This window comes from Rhipicephalus microplus, unplaced genomic scaffold, assembly GCF_043290135.1.
Source record: "Rhipicephalus microplus isolate Deutch F79 unplaced genomic scaffold, USDA_Rmic scaffold_13, whole genome shotgun sequence".
NCBI classification, from domain to species: domain Eukaryota; kingdom Metazoa; phylum Arthropoda; class Arachnida; order Ixodida; family Ixodidae; genus Rhipicephalus; species Rhipicephalus microplus.
Window position 1 is genome coordinate 13,792,811 of NW_027464586.1, and position 16,771 is coordinate 13,809,581.

General features: G+C 43.7%; 1 long non-coding RNA gene across 1 annotated transcript in view; it reads left to right on the top strand.

Moving 5' to 3' along the window:
• Positions 1 to 16,771, top strand: part of LOC142784019 (uncharacterized) — a 204,983-nt gene that overhangs the window by 153,842 nt on the left and 34,370 nt on the right. Inside the window, exon 4 of the long non-coding RNA XR_012888562.1 lies at positions 2,771 to 2,869. This is a non-coding gene — a long non-coding RNA (uncharacterized LOC142784019). The remainder of the gene's footprint in view (positions 1 to 2,770; positions 2,870 to 16,771) is intronic.

Sequence of the window (16,771 nt, forward strand, 5' to 3'; positions counted from 1 at the left end):
GTCACATGCCCAACCTTTTACTATGTTCCAAATAATCTTCCAGTTTGTTCTTAGGTGTGCACAATCCGAATATCAAAACGTTTTAGTGAAATAAAGGTATTTTGACCATTTCAATCTATCCATCTATCTAGCTGCCTGCGTCAGGGTGCTCGGGTGATCATCTCCTTTACTAGTTCGTACCAAAACTGGCATATGTATGAGTGTAAGACAAACATGATTGACGCGTCATGGCTTAAATGACATAAAATACTTGTCGCGTAAATCATGAAACCTTTTACCATACACATCTAGTGCATACCCATGACCCATAAAATTTAGAAGTGTGCCGCCGGTTATAAGCCCGCAGTGAGGCTTTATTCTCAAGTATCGCTAAAACAGACATTGGAAATCTTACCATAATAACAATAAAGAGCTTATGTAAGAAAAAAACCAGCAGCCTGTTTCAGTGACGATGCCGGAGAGTAAAATATTTCTAGACCATACAGAATGAAAATCACAGTTAAATCCAAAAGTAAACCCAAGCATTTTGTGAAGTAGCCAATTTTTCTCCCCAGAGCTACACGACTGCTTAAAGTTGCGTCGACCACGGTGGATCAGGGGCTAAGGTGCTCGCCTGCCGACCCGAAGTTCGGGAGTTTGATTCCAGCCACGACAGTTACATCTCTACAACTTGTTACAATGCAACAAGCGAGTACACCCACGGAGAGTTGTTTTATTATTGACGAATTGTTAGCCACAACGAGCTGGTTCAGGCAGAAACCCGGCAGGCACGAACCACATGAACATTGTCTTCTTTCAGACTGGCACATAGCCGGCACAGCGTTGCTCCGGTGCATACTATTTGCTTTGAAAGAGGGTGCTTAATGTATGAAATCAGTGCCTTACAACGTCTAAATTCAGAAAGCTTGATTACTGCGTGTATTCTACTTTAAAGGAAAGACGTGCCTTATTTTTATCGTGCTTCACATTGCTGCAGGGAGCAGGAGAAGGTGCATTGTCATTTATACTATGGTATACACTGTATTCTATCGCAGATAGATTTATTGTCCTCTTGTCTATGAAGTGGTTTCCAATGCACCCAAAAAACACTCGTACATTTAAAGCCTCACATGTTGGGTGCCTTGTCTGGAACTGCATTCTTGCTATGGCAAAGGGGCTAAGAAAGCAAGTGTTCCTGGAAAACAACCATGAAGTGGCTTGTAACGAGCGTCTAATCAGTGTGTCTTATTTTATATGATTACCATGTTGCTCAAATCACTGGCTCTTGCCTTCTTGCTGATCGAGTTTGCAGCAACGAAGAATTTTGTTATTTGTTCACAGTATGTGTGAAAAAAGTTGGATTCGTCGATTTCTTAGCTTCCAGCTATTTCAATGGGACGAAAACAGAGAATTAAATTGCAGCGTGCGACTAATTTTGGGAACTCCGCCGCTCGTACTGGACTATTTCTAAGATCTTGCAGCGGGAAATTTCCAAGGCAACAAGCTTCCTTACTGGCTCCATGGCTACTTGAAAAAGTGTTGCAGGGCCCCTTTAAATGAACATGTTACCCTCAAATAAATTCATCACTTTTGTTATGACAACTTGTTATGCTCCAAGTATAATAAAATTTAAAACGTTACCTATTTTACAGGTTATCACTCGCATCCTACCAAAACTGATATCCTGCACTACTCAAAGTTGTTTCGACTTACTGCGAACGAAAAAATGACATTTGCATAGAGGCCTTATTTCAATACACAAATATATTGTGCTGGTTACTTAGGTCATGATAAATATGCCCATTTTTATTTTTATGTCATATATACTATTCAAATTCAATTCAAAATTATTATACCAAAATTACTATTCGCTTATAATTTGTTTCGAACCTTAAATTCACTATTTGCGCAAGCCTAACAAAAAAGAAGCCTGTTTCACGCTTCAGTTGTGTTAATTTACCAACGTACCCCCCCCCCCCTCCCTACTCCGTACGCTCCAATGCAAGGGGTCCTCCATCACTTCCACCAGTCCCCAAGGGGTCGGCGACACATCCATGGCTGAGAACCACTGCTCTAGATTGTATCCCCTTGTCTTAGACCCTTCTTGATTGGTATTTTATCGCTTTCTTTGTGAATCATTATGATGGCAGTTGATCCTGTGTAAATTATTTCCCAGGATGTTTATATATGCTTTGTCGACGCCCTGATTCCATATATGTCTGCATGACTGCTGATATTTCTAATAAATCAAATGCCTTTAGGGAATCTATGAAGTCTACGTATAGTGGTTGGCTGTATTGTGAGCATTTTTTTAGTACCTGATTGATAGTATGAATCTGGTCGATTGTTAAGTAGCCTGTTCGAAATCCTGCTTGTTCCTGTGGTCTTAATTCTGTTAGCAATAACTTTTGTAAATAGCTTGTACACTATGAATAACAAGCTGATGGGCCTGTTTTTCTTCAAGTCCTTGTCATCTCCTTTCTTATATATTAGAATGATGTTAGCATTCTTCCAATATTCTAGTACCCTACTCGCCAGAAGACAGTTCGTAAACAGGGTGGCTAGTTTTTCTAACACAATCTGTCCTTCGTCCTCAGCAGATCTTAACTACCCTAACCATAGTCGTAGTTAGTTTGCCTTCCTTGTCCCTTAGTGCATACATATTGTTACGCACAAGGAGGACCAGGACGTATACGGCTGAAGGGGGCCGTTTATTTTGGTCGCGAAGAGAAGCGCCGGAGCGGCCAACAGGTTGATGATCGCAGTGTCGTCCTCTTCTTTCTTCCTCCAGGTTCGGGCAGCCAGCCTGTTCGCCCATCTTCGTTTTCTTCGTTTTCTTCCCAGGCATGCGTAACATTCCTCCCCTCGCAGACGAAGCCCGCCGGGCGAGGTAACTGATTCACCTTTTTTTGATAGTAATAAGCTCTTTATTCAGTAAAAATACAGTGCAAGTAAAAAGTTGATATAATACAGAAGGAGGTCCCAAAGTAAAAAGTGTCAGGGGGACCTCCTGTGAATACATGTATAAAAATATATAACAAAGATTGGCAACTAAGGAAAAAACAGCAAGCGAATAAAGCAAAATGAACGTATTGAAAATTATTATTGAAACTTATGGTAGTTCAAAATATTTACATGTAAGTGATAAAACAGGAGATAACTAATTGGATAGATAACTTCAGATAACTTCAGAACCTATACACATATACATAAATGCATACAACCATATTTAAACACACATATATATACATATATATATATATATATATATATATATATATATATATATATATATATATATATATATATATATATATATATATATATATATATATATATATATATATATATATATATATATATATACAAACCCATATATATATCTATATCTATATATATATATATATATTTATATACACACACATATACATACACATATATTCAGGTGTCGCATGTTGTTAAAAAGAACTGTTTTAGATGCCACCGGAAACAATGTAATGAGGGGCTTGATTTAATACTTGATGGTAGTGAGTTCCAGAATGAAATCGCAGAAAACAAGGCTGTCATTTTGCCGTAGTTAGTTCTTACTTTTGGAAGCAGAAGGTTACTATTTTCAGAAAACCGTGTGTTACTACTATTGTGGAGATGTGTGAGGGGAAGTATGTCAGTGGGAATGTCACCAACTCTACCTCTGAATAATAAAATTCCAAGTTTGAGTTGAAAGGTGCAAATGAACCGTAGAACTTCGAGAGTGCTAAAGAGGGGTGCTGCTGATGCTGTGTAAGAACTATGTGTGATAATTTGGACTGCTCTTTTCTGAAGGTGAAGGAGAGATGTTAGGTGTGGCGCGTAGGTATTGGCCCAGGATGAAATGCAGTAGGTTAGGTGACTGGTAATGAAAGCATAGTAAAGCGATTTTAGAATGTGTTGCTGAAAACAATGCCTTGTGCCAATGAGTATGCGGATGCTAAAAGCAGTCTTCTTGACGACAGAATTCACGTGAATGTTATATTTGAGTTGAGGGTCTAATGTGACACCTAGAAATGTAGTGAACATTGATGGGGTGATGACGCAGTTATCAATGAATATTTCGGGTGAAATCGGAACACTTTTTTGGGACGAGTGAAATAACATAAAAGTTGTTTTAACAGGGTTGATTTTCAACAAGTTATTTTTGCACCATGAAACAAGTTTCGCGACATCAGTGTTTAATTTTGCTAGTAGATTGTTAAGATCTTTGTCACTAGAAACTATCGTGGTATCGTCAGCATCCACACAAGCAGGGTGAAACCGATAGAATTGAGGCCATTCAAAAAAAAAAAAGCTATCAGATTTATTTGTAACCGTTATGATCGCTACTTTTCACCTTCCCTTGCCCTGTCTTCTCTTGAACTAACCACATTACGCATGCGCCGTCTAAAGGATTCTATGAAACTGCTTTACTGTTTTATTAACTCGGTCTATCGCATGTCCCACAATACCTACATCTCATTTGCCTCGCCGTCCACAACTAGAAGTAATCACCACCTTAATATCAAGCCTTACCATTGTCGTACTAACACATTCAAATTTAGTTTTTTTCCTTTCACTGCCGAAATGTGGAATCAGCTGTCCGGTGATATTCGCTCCCTTCCGCTGGAAAATTTTTTACCTGCCCTTGCTGATTTGCGTTAGGTGTTCTTTTGTTTTATTGCTCTGTTGATCTGTTTGTTTGTTATTTGCTCACTCCTGCCATAGCCCCAAATTGGGGGCTGCAGTATGTATAAATAAATAAATAAATAAATAAATAAATAAAGGATGCAGTCAGATGAGTTAAGTGATGATGGTAAGTCGTTAATGTAGATAAGAAACATGAGAGGTCCCAGAATTGAGCCTTGTGGGACTCCCTGGTTAGTTATTATTGGTGAAGATAAAACACCGCCATAATTGACAACCTGGGTTCTGTTAGCGAGGTAGCTTTGTAAAAGGGCTAAAGTAGGCCCACAAATTCCCAAGGAATTAAGTTTAGCATACAAAATAGAGTGGTTTATAGTGTCGAAGGCTTTAGTTAAATCTATAAATAACGCCCCTGCCCAGAGCCCCTTATCGATGGACTGTTTTATGCTATCTGTTAGTTTAATCAGTGCTAATTCGGTAGAAAATGTAGCACGAAAACCAAACTGCTTACGTGACAAAAGGTTAAATTTTGTGAGGTAGTCCACTAGGCGATTCACAATGAGCTTCTCAATTACCTTACTAACGAATGGGAGGATTGTTATAGGTCGGTAATTAGAACAAACGTTTCGGTCTCCCTTTTTGAATACAGGTATTACTTTTCCTTGTTTGAGGATTGTAGGAAAAATGCCTGAACGAAATGCGGTGTTGATAAGCTCTTAGAGCACAGAAGATAACTCACGAGCAACAAGTTTGATTTTAGCTGGATAAATTGAATCCAGGCCACATCCTGTCGTCTTTAAACTTGTTATAATGCAAAGAACCTCAGCAGGTGACGTGGGTTTTAAGAAAAAAGAGTGAGGCAAGCGAGACAAAGAAGGTAAGTTAGTGACAGTCGATACTGAGTTGCTGAAAAATGATTCATTCAAAGAATTGGCGATAGTGACAGGGCAAGTTAGAACGCTGGTGCTACCCGAAAATTCGGTCTCAAGTGCATCTGGCTAATCGAGATGTAAGAATTCTTTAATTACTTTTCAGTTTTTCCTACTGTCATTCCCGTTTTCGAGCACTTTATTTTGATAGTAGGTTCGTTTGACTTTTTTAAGTGGGATTGTAAGAGTTTGTGAATAGAGTTTAAAGCGGGTCTTGAGAGACAGATTGAACGGCTGAAGTTTTACTTTTTTGTAAAGGTTATCTTTTTTATTTATGCTACGCAGCAGTCCTCTAGTAATCCACGGGTTTCTAGGGGCTGAGTACCAACGCGATATGGTGGATACAGATGTACACGAGTTTATGATACCTGTTAGTTTCTCAGTCAAGGTACTAAACGCTTTATTAACACAGGGTTCTTGCGATAGTTTCCCCCAGACAAAGCGGGATACCAAATGAACGAATTTCGCAGAATCTAAACGACAACCATTGACCATTTTATTTTTACAATTAGTTTGTGTTTTTAATAACAGGAAAATTGGATAATGATCTGTTAGATCAAAATTGACCACACTGGCCTCCTGGACTGACATAACGTTACTGAGTATATGGTCAATAAGCGTGTTCCGACCAGAAGGAGCACATCGTGTCGGAGAATCCAGCAGAGATGTCAACCCATGACCCATGAAGCAGTTAGCGTATTGAGCACAAGAACCGTCCTTAATATTTGTAATGTCAATGTTAATGTCGCCTAAAATGATCACGTTATAATTTTCGGAAATAAACGAGCTTAGTATATTATCAAGCTCAACACAAAAGTCACCGCAAGATGATGATGGAGACAGATAAATTGAACCAATGATAGTTCTTTTGTTAGACGGAAGGAAATCACGGTCAAATTCGAGCCAGACTGATTCACATTTAGACACAGAAAACCCGATATCAGTACGTCGTTTATATGACGATGCGTTAGAAATAAACATGGCTGCTCCACCATGATAGTCACCGAGGCGATGAAAAAATTCAGCACGATAGCCCGGAATGGAAAACATGTTGTCAACATCTGCAGATAGCCATGTTTCTGATAGACATATGAGCGAAAAGTGATGATCGGTTAAAGAAAGGAAATTAACCATATCATCAAAGTTTTTCGGTAAGCTTCGGGTGTTAAAGTGCATGATTGAAATATGAGAAACAAACGAACTAAGAAGTTGCTTCAGTTCGAGGACAGTGTGTGTCGCCATGATGGCTCAGAATCATCATGCTTAATTGCTATTTGGAAAACACGGCCAGATCACTAACACCAGAGATGTGGTACACTCGGCTGTCCGTGGACTTTCTTGCTTGAATGCGGCAGTTGTCAACCCATAGGAACTGCCACTGCTTTTCTTTCTTAAGTGCCCATGCCTGAGCAAAGAGCCGCTTGTTTTCTGGTGTTAGGTGATCGTTGAAAAATATGGGCTTATCCTGATTCATCATGGCGATAGACCGGGTTGTCAGACTCGCTTTTCTGGCCTTTGAAGCAAATTCAACCTTTTTTTGTCGTGAACAAAAACGCGCAATAATATTCGAGCCACTTTTAGCGGGGACCCTATGCACCACATCTATCTCAGCCGGGCTCACAGGACAACCAATCTTATCTGCGATCTGTTGCAGAATTGCTTCACAGCTTTCGCCTTTTGTCTCCGGAATACCTTAAATTTTAACATTGTTCATGCGCGAATATTGCTGCCACTCAGCAACCTGTTTTGATAGCTGCTCGTTGGTTCGAGACAGCTCTTTATTTTTTTTAACCAGGCTCTCCTGCTTAGACTTCATAGTTTCAAAAATGTCATTAAACATGGCAACACTGTTACGCAACTCTCCAACTTCTTTGCGTAATAATTCCAAGTCTCTAGATAGCTCAGCACAAGAGGGCATTTTGGTTTGGCAGCAATGGGTGCGGCAAAAAAGAAAAGCGAAATTGTTTTCAGTAATGGAAATTCAACCAACCTGCGCACGCAAGAGAGAATGCAGTCAGCGGAATGCTGCGTTGCCACCAACCCAGCTGCGCAGTGAAGGGTTCCGCGATGAGCCCAGCTTATATAGCTTCCAGAAGAAGGTTCTGTTGTAGATGGACAGGTGGCGTTGGTCACAGGTGGCACGTGGACGGGAGCAAAGGCCAGAGAGGAAAACCAGACAATGGTAGAGTGTATATCAAAGGACATTCAAGAGTTAGGAAGAGAGTGCGAGATAATTATACTAGGAGACATGAATGAGCACATAGAAGATATAGATGGGTATACCGACCCGACAGGCAAAATGATCATGGATATGTGTGAAAGGCTCGATTTGATCATTTGCAACAGTACCGAGAGGTGTGAAGGGCAAATAACATGGGAGGTAGGAAGGGTTCAGTCGACGATAGATTATGCACTGATGTCACATAGGATGTATGATAAGCTCAGGGAAATGCACATAGATGAAGGTGGCTCCAGAAGTCTGGGTAGTGATCACAAACGTATCAAGCTAAGTTTAAGAAGAGCAACGAAAGTGGGAAGAAGACAAGATGAGCAACTACAGGAAAATTTTTATCCGGAAAGGCAAATTGAAATAGCCACTAAACAAATTGAGAAAGTAATCACGGAGGATAATAAGACAGTATGGACATACACGAATCTAATTAGACTCTTTAAGCTAGAGCTTGCTAAGACGCGTGACAAGTCACCCCGGAAAAGAAGACACAAACCCAAAAGTTGGTGGGATGAGGAAGTTAAGAGAGCCATAGCATAACGTCAGGAAGCCTCTAGGGAACACAGACATGCTAAGCAGCGGGGTGAAACGACAGATGATGTTGAAAGAAAATGGGCGACCTTTCTAAGCTGTAGAAGGGATGCATCCCTTCTGATCAATGAAAAGATTAGAAGGAAAGGAGATCAGTGGCTGGCAGAAGTACATAAAAAAGATAGAAAGGCAGCTGCGAAATTTTGGAACCATCTAAACTCCCTAAGAAATGAGACGAGCCTAGAGCAGAGATTTATAACTACAGCCCAAGGTGCTAGGCTAGAAGGGGACGAAGCTATTGAATATATAGGAACAAAAGTGACAGAAAAATTTCAACAAAGAAGTACTTTATGCACCACAATAGACAAGGACGAATCAAGTGGTGCAATGGCTCCATTTTCACAACAAGAGTGGGTAAGGGCTGAGAAAAGGGTTCCTAGTAGTACATCAACAGGCCCAGATGGCATTCCAATTAGGCTGATAAAGACATTAGGTCCGAAGTCTAAGCAGGCTTTGAGAGAGGCAGTGAGCACAATAATAATCGATGGTGAAGTTCCCGATGGATGGAAACTTAGCAGGATGAGCATGATCTATAAAGGAAAGGGGGACAAAGCCGACATAAACAACTACCGTCCTATAACAGTGACATCAGTGGTCTACAGGCTGGCGATCAAGATTATAAAGGAAAGACTGCAGGCGTGGATAGAGGATGAGGGTGTGCTGGGGGAACTGCAGAATGGGTTTCGGAAACACAGGAGGTTGGAAGACAATCTGTTCTCACTGACGCAGTGCATCGAAATAGCAGAAAAAGAACACAGGCCCCTGTGGCTAGCATTTTTGGATATCAAGGGAGCGTACGATAGCGTGGTTCAAGAGGAATTGTGGGGAATACTTGACACACTAGGCGTGGAACATGTAGTTACTAATCTTTTAAAGGGTATCTATAAAGGTAACAAGGTAGTTATAAAGTGGGAAAAACAGGTATCCAAGCCTGCAGAGGTAAAACGGGGGCTTAGGCAGGGGTGCCCCCTGTCACCCTTATTATTCATGATGTACCTACAAGGATTAGAGGCAAATTTAGAGGGAAGTGGACTGGGCTTCAACCCCTCTTTAGTCAAACAAGGAAAACTTATTGATCAGGCACTACCAGCATTATTATACGCAGATGATATAGTGCTAATGGCCAACAACAAGGAAGATTTGCAGAGATTGATGGACATCTGCGGTAATGAGGGAGATAGGTTAGATTTCAGCTTCAGTAAGGAAAAATCAGCAGTCATGATTTTCAATGACAACGAAGGTAGTGAGCTTAGAATACAGGAGGTCACGCTAGAGATAACACATAAATACAAATATCTGGGCGTATGGATAAGCAATGGGACCGAGTATCTGAGGGAACACGAAATATACGTGACGACTAAAGGTAACAGGAATGCAGCAGTCATAAAAAATAGGGCACTGTGGAATTACAATAGGTATGATGTTGTGAGAGGAATATGGAAAGGGGTCATGGTTCCTGGGCTGACGTTCGGCAATGCGGTCTTGTGCATGAGATCAGAAGTTCAAGCAAGATTAGAAATTAAGCAACGTGGAATAGGTAGGCTTGCTTTAGGAGCTCACGGGAATACACCAAATCAGGGAGTACAAGGTGATATGGGATGGACATCATTTGAGGGCAGGGAAGCTAGCAGCAAGATAAAATTTGAGAAGCGATTGAGAGAAATGGGGGAAGAGCGTTGGGCTAGGAAGGTTTTCAGCTACTTATACATGAAGAATGTCGATACAAAATGGAGGAAGCGAACCAGGAAGTTGACTGGTAAATACTTAGAAAACAGCAGGTGGCCAAACCAAAAAGAACTATCGGTTAAGAAGAAAGTGAAGGAAACGGAGACTGACATGTGGAGAATGGGTATGATTAAGAAGTCCGCACTAGAGGTCTATCGAACGTTTAAGCAGGAAATTGCCAAGGAAAGGATCTATGATAATACTCGGGTAGTTCTCTACTGTTTGATGCCAGAACGGGAGTACTGCGAACCAAGACATATCGGGCCAAATACGAAGGGGTAGACACATTATGCAGTGCGTGTGGAGAGGAAGAAGAAACTGCCGAACACTTGATAATGTTCTGTAAAGGGCTTCACCCTATAGGTCAGGATGATGGCGCAGAGTTTTTCAAAGCACTGGGGTTTAGGGACCGGGAGGGCAAAATAAACTTTAAGCGGGTAGACTTCACTAGAAGGAGGTTATCTGATTGGTGGCTAAAGTCAAGGCGCGAGTGAAAATTAAACTCTTCACTGCAAAGTACGAATCCACAAACTCTTTTTTAAGGAAAAAAATAAATATAGTTTTTGGTTCATTAGATATTACGGCTTGGTGGCGCTAGCCACCGCCCGATCTAAAGGGTACAGCCACATCCATCCATCCATCCATCCATCCACGTGGCACTGTGATGATACAGCCAGTCCGTTGATTCCTTCGTGCTAGGAGCACGCACTTCTATTGACCGCTTTACAGTGCTGCGGCAGATTCGCGGTGATTTCGCGCTGAATCCGTAGATACCTGCGCACGCAAGAGAGAATGCTGTCAGCGGAATGCTGCGTTGCCGCCAACCAAGCTGCCCTTGGTGTGTACAACTTCAATCGAGCGACATGGACTGCTTGGGTTTTAGCAGCTCTTCTACCACTTCTCGTGAGACGAGCTATTGTGTATGTGACTTCCGTGATTTTGTTGAGAATGACAAATGGTCCGTCGTATGTGGCCAAGAACTTTTGGCATAGCCCGCGTCTTCGCACCGGAGTCCAAAGCCACACTAAGTCGCCTGGATGGCAAGTTACAGGCCGGTGGCGGACGTCATAGTGTGCCTTCGATTTTTCCTGTGATGCCAAAGTGCGTAGACGAGCAATACGACGCGCCTCTTCTGCAAGGCAAAGGATTTCGGTGACTGAGAGGTTCTCGTGCGCCGAGAATGGCAAAACTGTGTCGAGTGTGTGCCGTGGCGGTCGTGCGTACATCAAGAAAAAGGGGCTATAGCCTGTTGTCTCGTGCTTAGCGGTGTTGAACGCGTACGTTATAAATGGTAGCACGTCATCCCAGTTCTTGTGGTCGGATGCCACATACATAAGGAGCATGTTTACAATTGTTCGGTTGGTGCGCTCCGTGAGCCCATTTGTTTGCGGATGGTATGGCGACGAGTGACGAAGGCAGGACTCACTCAATCAAAGGAGCTCTTCTACTATATCTGCCGTAAATTGTCGCCCACGATCACTAATGATCACGTGAGGTGGGCCATGTCGGAGGATAACGTGCTACAGCAGGAACACAGAGACGTCGCTGGCAGTTGCGGTTGGTATGGCCGCCGTCTCGCAGTAGCGCGTGAGGTAATCGACACATACAATTATCCAGCGATTGCCCTTAGCCGACTTTGCAAAAGGGCCCAAGAGGTCAATGCCCACCTGTTGGAAAGGTGTGCTTGGAAGTGGCAAGGCTGTAGAAGACCAGCCGGAGCAGTAGATGGGCGTTTATGGCGTTGACACTGCGTGCAGCTGGCCACATAAGCCTCGACTGACTGTCGCATTCCTGGCCAATAAAAGCGTTCCTTAGCACGGTAAAGCGTCCGCGCAGAACCTAAATGCCCGGACGTAGGATCGTCATGCATAGCACCTAAAATCGCCGTCCGAAGGCTTTCTGGCACTACCAGGAGGAAACGTGCGCCAGTGCTGGAAAAGTTCTTCTTATATAGGAGTCCTTTGCGTACACAGAAATGGCATGCCGTAGGAGCTGTGCAAAGCGATGATAGCCTGGTGTCCTTTCTCTGTTCATCTTTGAAAGTACCGAGGTCGGCAAACTTTGGTGACGCAGAAGCTACGAGGTGATCGAGGTCATCGGCGTCACACTCTGTAGTGCTCAGTGGCATGCGCGAAAGGCAATCTGCGTCGGCGTGTCGTCGACCACTTTTGTACGAGACTATGAAGTTATACTCTTGCAGCCGAAGTGCCCAGCGTGCTAGACGGCCGCAAGGATCCCGAAGGTTGACGAGCCAACACAATGAGTGGTGGTCGGTGACGACTGTAAAAGGGCGTGCATATAGGTAAGACCGAAACCGCTGAATCGCAAATACTACCGCGAGGCATTCTTGTTCTGTAACAGTGTAATTCTGCTCGGGCCTACTCAAAGAGCGACTTGCGTATGCAATCACGTGCTCGCGGTTACCATAGCGTTGAACTAAGACGGCACCGATTCCTATGCCGCTGGCATCTGTGTGCAGTTCGGTTGGAGCTGATGGGTTGAAGAGTTGAATAGGCCACGACGTCAGGAGGAACTTCAGTTGACGAAAGGAGGAGTCGCACTCCGGAGTCCACTCGAAGGGAGTATTCTTCCGTAGCAAACATGTCAGCGGATATGCGACATCGGCAAATTTAGGTATAAAGCGTCGAAAATAGGAGCAAAGCCCCGAAAAACTGCGGAGCTCCTTCACAGAGCGTGGCACATTGAACGTTTCAACGGCTGCTGTCTTCTGGGGATCTGGACGGATGCCCTCCAGATCGACTAGGTGTCCGAGAACAAGGGTTTGTCGGTCTCCGAAGTGGCATTTATTTGAGTTAAGAACAAGGCCAGCGTTTCTTATGCAAGTCAGTACAGTATCCAGACGTAAATTGTGTTCGCTGAAGGTGCGGCCAAAGATGACGACGTCATCGAGATAGCACATGCAAATGCTCCACTTCAAGCCACGAAGAACAGTGTCCATAAATTGCTCGAACGTCGCCAGCGCGTTGCACAGTTCAAATGGCATCACGTTGAATTCAAAGAGGCCGTCAGGGGTTACAAAGGCTGTCTTTTCTTTATCTTCAGGATGCATGGGAATTTGCCAGTAGCCCGATCTTAAGTCTACAGAGGAAAAGTAAGAGGCCGAATGCAGACAGTCTATGGCATCATCAATACATGGAAGTGGGTACACGTCTTTTTTTGTTACAGCATTCATTCGGCGATAATCGACGCAAAATCTCCAGGATCCGTCTTTCTTTTTAACGAGAATTACTGGAGCTGCCCATGGACTTACCGACTCTTGAATGATACCGTTTTCAATCATTTCGTTCACCTGCTCATTAATAATCCGCCGCTCGGATGGCGAAACAAGGTATGGCTTTTGTCTAATCGGATTGGCCAAACCCGTGTTGATAGTGTGATATGTCCGAAAAGCAGGGATTAGGGGTGCTTTGTCTTTCTGCGCAAAGTCGAATGCAGAGACGTGCTTCGGAAGTACATTGACCAATGTTCGGCGTTCACTTGTGCTCAGCGACTTATTCACCATTGACAGAAGAGCCGTTTCAAAACTGTGACTACGATGCTCTTCCAGCGCATCTCTAAGCTCGGTCACCAGTAAGACCTCGTGTAGTCCACTGAGGACGGCTTACTTTAGACCATCTGGTAACATCACGGGTTCTGTAAAGCAATTGACAGTCCATAAGCCAGCGCGTCCTCGTCTGATCGACACCACACAATGTGGGATCAACACATTCTTTTTCATGCAGTTGGTGTACACTTGTTCTATGTTGCCATCAAAGTTGGCGGAATAGCTATTGCTGCAACCTACAGGTACACGAACGGTTGATAACGGTGGTATGATAGTGTCACCACAGACACACAATGCCGTCTCACCATCCACAGGGTTTTCCAAGAGTGCTGGCGGAACGTGATCACTCAAGACTATTGTCCCTGTGCGGCAGTCGACAGTCGCACCACACTCCCTCAAAAAGTCCATACCCAAAATAACATTGTGTCTTGCCTGCGGAATAATCACGAATTCCGTGGGGATAACGCGGCCTCCGAGAAACACGTCAGCTTTACACACACGAACAGGATGCAGTGCCTCACCACTCACTCCGCACAACTTCGAAGCTTGATTCCACCTAAATAAAACCTTCCGCCCCAAGGTATCTTTAAAACACGCACTCATGACCGAAATGGTTGCCCCCGTATCCACCAAAGCCATCACAGGCACATCGTCAACAAAAACACGTACTTTGTTGTTGAGCATCAACACAGGAGGTATTTGTGATATTCGCACGTCTCCGGTGACCTCACCTCCATCGGCCGCGCTTGCTAGTTTTCTTGTGGCAAAGGAGACGTATTGCGACGCCGTGGTGAAGGAGAACGGGGAACACGAGGTGGTGGAGGCGTCAAGCTCCTGTCAGATGTAGGGGAGTGGTTCCGGAAGCTGCGTGTCCAGTAGTCGTCGCGAGGCAGCAAGTGTGTTGCCTTAGGGTCGTTGTACGGTCGACCAGACGATCGTGTGAAGTGTTGTGGTGGGCCATCGTACGTTGCTCACGGGTCATCGCGAAGTAGTTCGGAAGGCCGTGCAAAGTGTGGTGGGTAGGCATACCGTGTAGCTACACGTCTGCAAAATCGCGAAATATGTCCTGGTACACCACAGGAGTAGCAAACTGTGAGAGGTCGAAACTCTCTTTGTTCATCGATGAATCGAACATCGTCTTCCCTGGCGTATTGGGTCGGTTCGTTCCGTATATCATAGGGATAGACTTGTCGTTGCGAAGAAGGCGGACGCTGGGGCGTCGGTCATGGCGAGGAGCTGGCCAGCGTGGTGCTCTCCTTGGACGTGGGGGTGCGCTGTACTCAACAGCTGCTGCACTAACCATCGATTGCCAAGGGGTCGTAGAAGGCGGCGGTGCAGTCACAGCGTCACGTGGCACATATACCGAATGTTGGTTGTTTACAGAATGGTGATCAACTGCTGAATGCGTCTGTTCTCTATAGCGAAAACGTTCTTCGCGAACAATCTCTCGAATCGTCGAGGACAGGTCTGGGCAGCTGCTCGTGTCGATGCTGGCAACCGTTGTAACATTTGTAAGCCGGCCGAACTTTGGAGCAATCCTGCGCATTTTCAGCTGTTCTCCAAAACTACAGACTCCACAACTACAGACTCCACAACTAAAAACTCCAAAACTAGAAACTCTACAACCAGAAACTCCACAACTAGAAACTCCGCAACTAGAAATTCCAGAACTAGAAATTCCACAAATAGAGACTCCACAACTAGAGACTCCACAACTGAAAACTCCACAACTAGAAACTCCACAACTAGAAACCACGCAACTAGAAACTCCGCAACTAGAAACTCCACAACTAGATACTCTGCAACTAGAAACTCCGCAACTAGAAACTCCACAGCTAGAAAGTCCGCAACTAGAAACTCTGCAACTAGAAACTCTGCGACTAGAAACTCCACAGCTAGAAACTCCACAACAAGAAACTCCACAGCTAGAAACTCCACAACTAGAAACTCCCCAACTAGAAACTCCACAACTAGAGACTGCACAACTAGAGACTCCACAACTAGAAACTCCACAACTACAGACTCCACAACTACAGACTCCACAACTAGAAACTCCACAACCGGAAACTCTGCAACTAGAAACTCCACAACTATAAACTCAAGTAGAAACTCCCCAACTAGAAACTACACAACTAGAAACTCCGCAACTAGAAACTGCGCATCTAGAAAATCCACAAAAAGAAACTTCACAACTAGAGACTCCACAACTAGAAACTCCACAACTAGAGACTGCACAACTAGAGACTTCGCATTTAGAAACTCCTCAGATAAAAACTACACAAATGGAAACTCCACAACTACAAATTTCACAACTAGAAACTCCACAACTAGAAACTCCGCAACTAGAAACTCCGCAACTAGAGACTCCATAACTAGAAACTCCACAACTAGAAACTCCACAACTACAGACTCCACAACTACAGACTCAACAACTAGAAACTCCACAACTAGAAACTCCACAACCAGAAACTCCGCAACTAGAAACTCCACAACTAGAAACTCCACAATTAGAAATTCCACAACTAGAGACTCCACAACTGTAGACTCCACAACTAAAAACTCCACAACTAGAAACTCCACAACTAGGAACTCCACAACTAGAAACTCCGCAACTAGAAACCCGACAAGTAGAAACTCCACAACTAGGAACCAGGCTACTAGAAACTCCACAACTAGAAACTCCACAGCTAGAAAGTCCGCAACTAGAAACTCTGCAACTAGAAACTCCGGAACTAGAAACTCCACAACTAGCAACTCCACAACTAGAAACTCCACAACTAGAGACTCCGCAACTAGAAATTTCACAGCTAGAAACTCCGCAACTAGAAACTCCACAACTAGAGACTCCGCAACTAGAAACTCCACAACTTGAAACTCTGCAACTCGAAACTCTGCGACTAGAAACTTCACAACCATAAACTCAAGTAGAAACTACCCAACTAGAAACTACACAACTAGAAACTCCGCAAGTAGAAACTCCGCAACTAGAAACTCCACAACTAGAAATTCCACAACTAGAGACTCCACAACTAGAGACTCCATAACTAGAAACTCCACAACTAGAAACTCCACAACTACAGACTCCACAACTACAGA